Genomic DNA, 3,639 nt, shown 5'->3' on the forward strand with positions numbered 1-3,639 from the left:
AGAGTGGGGTCTGGTTCCAGACGGGGACAGTACCTGGTCTAAGAAGCTGTAGAGGTCTAAAGGTAAAGAGTGAAGGTCTGGTTCCAGACGGGGACAGTACCTGGTCTAAGAAGCTGTAGAGGTCTAAAGGTAAAGAGTGAAGGTCTGGTTCCAGACGGGGACAGTACCTGGTCTAAGAAGCTGTACAGGTCTAAAGGTAAAGAGTGAAGGTCTGGTTCCAGACGGGGACAGCACCTGGTCTAAGAAGCTGTAGAGGTCTAAAGGTAAAGAGTGAAGGTCTGGTTCCAGACGGGGACAGTACCTGGTCTAAGAAGCTGTAGAGGTCTAAAGGTAAAGAGTGAAGGTGCGGCGGGGAAAAAGGAGAAAAAGAAAGAGGGGGGGGGGGGAAAAGAAAAAGGGGGGGGGGGTGGGGGGGGGGGGGGACGGGGGCTAAGGAGGAGGAAGGGGGGGGGGGGGGGCTGGATGTTCTGGCCCGTGGTGTTGACCCGCTGACAGAAGTCCTGCAGCTGAGCCCAGAACGAGTGAACTTTGACCTCGTAGACCTGCAGGTCAGCTGACGACAGGTCCCCCCAACGGTCCAGACCAGCCAGCAAGGCCTCGCCACGCCGGCAGTACTCCTACAGGCAAAGAAGAAGAAGAATTACTCCTACAGACACAGAAGAAGCAGAATTACTCCTGAGACACAGAAGAAGAAGAATTACTCCTGAGACAGAGAATAATAATAATAATAATAATAATAATAATAATAATTAAAGCTGCGAGCAGCGATGACGGGCCCTCGCTTCTTGCCCCGGGGGGTACTGGCAGATGCAACATCACATGTAGACCACACATTCTAAGTTTCATGTAAATCAGAATAACTTTTGCCAAGATACAACCGTTCGTGTTTCCACAGCCACCTACAGGAAGTTGTTCCTCCATAACTTGATCATTGTGTTAGCTATCAAAATTCTTTTGATAACTTTTAGTCACGAGGGTCCACCGAGTCTATATCCAAGTTTTCGTGCAGATTGGACTCACGGCCCAGGAGGAGTTAGACAAAGTAGGTTTCCCATATATCGCGATGTGAATAATTAATAAAAGAAATTCTCACAGCGCCATCTAATGGCCGATTCACTCTAAATTTGGCGTGGATGCTCATGCCCCTATACGGAACAACTGTGTCAGATTTGGTGTCAATCGGAATAAATCTTGTTAAGATACGCAACTTCCTGTTTCGACAGCCCCCTACAGGAAGTTGGTCCTCTGTAACTTGCGCCTTGTGTTAGCTATCAAAACTCTTTTGATATGTTTTTGTTATGAGGGTCCACCGAGTCTATGTGCACATTTTTGTGCAGATGGGACTCACGCTCTAGGGGGAGTTAAAAAAAGTAGGTTTCGCATAAAGCGAATTTGCTAATTAATAAAAAAATTAAAACAGCGCCATCTAAAGGCCGATTGTCACCATATTTGGCACACAGCCTCATTGGCACATGAGGAACAACTGTCCTAAGTTTTGTGTCCATCGGATTAGCCGTGTGCAAGATACAACCGTTCCTGTTTCGACACCCACCTACAGGAAGTTGGTCCTCTGTAACTTGCGCATTGTGTTAGTTATCAAAATTCTTTTGATAACTATTTGTCACGAGGGTCCTCCGAGTCTATCTGCAAGTTTTCGTGCCGATCGGCTCACGTCAGGAGTAGTTAGACAGAGTATGTTTCCCATATATCAATATTTTGCTGACTAATTAAAAAAAATCAAAACAGCGCCTTCTAATGGCAGATTGCCGCCAGGTTTGGCACAGATGCTAAACCGGCTATGAGGAACAAACTTTTCAAGTTTCGCGGCAATCCGAATAATTGTTGCCACGATAAGGCAACTTCCTGTTTAGACAGGAAGTTCCTATAACTTGTGCATTTTTTCTCTGGATAACTTTTCGTCATGAGGGTCAACAGATACTACCTGCAAAGATTCAAGAAGATTGAAGTCACGGCCTAGGACGAGTTCGAAAGAATGTAAAACACCTGAAAAATGCATAATTAAAAATGGCCGCCTTCCGGTTGGGTGGAGCTAATGAAGGTAAATGAGAAATATGTCCGCAATGATTAGAGTAATATGTGTAATAAGTCTGGTGAAGATCGGAGCAACTATGTCCAAGTTAAGGCCTTCCACGCCTTAGGGGGCGCTATGAAGCTGCTTACAGGTATGGGCCAAATCGCTGTACAGTCTGGCGAAGCCCCCAGGTGTTTATGTGGGCGCCAATTTTTGTGAGTTTTCGTATATATTGAGGCCGTCAAAAATGTTCCTAAGGGCTAAAACCAGTTAGGGGGCGCTATAGAGGAACCGTACCACTCCCAGGCCTAAATGTGAATTCAGATGAAAGAGTTTAATATTCTGCACATGGCTGCAAAATTTTGAGAGTTTTCGTGCATCCTGAAGTCCTCAAACAAGTGTTCGTAAAATGAAGATTTTTGCACGAAAACCAAGATTTTGGAAATTTTTGAATTTTGTAATTTTTTCTAAAAATAGCTCCATGGAGTTCAAGATGAGACCTATGTTCCCTCAAAAGTTGGTATATTAACTTCTTATTTTTTTCGGAATTAAGGCGCATGTTAGGGGGCGCTATGGAGCCCCCTGGCAACACCCGAGGCCAAGCACTACAGAACTTTTCAATTTTCACCAGTTGTGACAGGTGTGCACATTTTTGTGAGTTTTCGTGCATGCTAACGCCCTCAAAAATGCGACAAAGGACTCGGAAAAATAATAATCTGATGAAAAACAAAAGGTTCCTTCGCACTGAAAGTGCTCGGATCCTAATTACTCCTACAGACACAGAAGAAGAAGATGATGACTCATCTGGGTGTGTGTGTGTGTGTGTGTGCTGCGTGTGTGTTTGTGTGTGTGTGTCTGCGTGTGTGTTTGTGTGTGTGTGTCTGTCTATGTGTGTGTGTGAGTGTGTGTCTGTGTCTCTGTGTATATGTGTGTTTGTTTGCATGTGTGTGTGTGTATATGTGTGGTGTGTGTGTGTCTGTGCGTGTGTCTGTGTGTGTGTGTGTGTGTCTCTGTGTATGTGTGTGTGTGTGTGTGTGTCTGTGTGTGTGGTGTGTATGTGTGTGTGTGTGTGTGTGTGTCTGTGTTTGTTTGCATGTGTGTGTGTATATGTGTGGTGTGTGTGTGTGTGTGTGTGTCTCTATGTGTGTGTGTCTATGTGTGTGTGTGTGCATGTCTCTATGTATGTGTGTGTGTGTGTGTGTGTGTGTGTGTGTGTGTGTGTGTGTGTGTCTGTGTGTGTGGTGTGTATATGTGTGTGTGTGTGCATGTCTCTATGTATGTGTGTGTGTGTGTGTGTGTGTGTGTGTGTGTCTGTGTGTGTATATCATACGTATGCTGTGCTGTGGAACTCCTTGAACTCTTGTAGTTTCTTGTTGAGCAGCTCCAGAGAATCTTCTGCTTCCTCCAGACACTTCAGACGAACCTCTCCTACTTCCTGTAGCCACGTCCGCACCTGGTAACACACACACACACACACACACACACACACACACACACACACACACACACACACACACACCACACACACACACACACACACACACACACACACACAGACACACACAGACAGTTTAATATGTTAGCTTCGTAGAAGAGTAGTAGAAAAT

At 45.4% G+C, this 3,639-nt stretch overlaps 1 long non-coding RNA gene across 1 annotated transcript in view; it reads right to left on the reverse strand.

Moving 5' to 3' along the window:
- Nucleotides 1-457: 457 nt before the first annotated feature.
- Nucleotides 458-3,639, reverse strand: part of LOC120555027 — a 4,646-nt gene continuing 1,464 nt past the window's right edge. Inside the window, exons 2-3 of the long non-coding RNA XR_005638623.1 lie at nucleotides 3,363-3,485; nucleotides 458-617 (exon numbers count right to left, since the gene is read on the reverse strand). This is a non-coding gene — a long non-coding RNA (uncharacterized LOC120555027). The remainder of the gene's footprint in view (nucleotides 618-3,362; nucleotides 3,486-3,639) is intronic.

This window comes from Perca fluviatilis, unplaced genomic scaffold (assembly GCF_010015445.1).
Source record: "Perca fluviatilis unplaced genomic scaffold, GENO_Pfluv_1.0 PFLUV_unplaced_scaf_102, whole genome shotgun sequence".
Taxonomy (NCBI): Eukaryota; Metazoa; Chordata; class Actinopteri; order Perciformes; family Percidae; genus Perca; species Perca fluviatilis.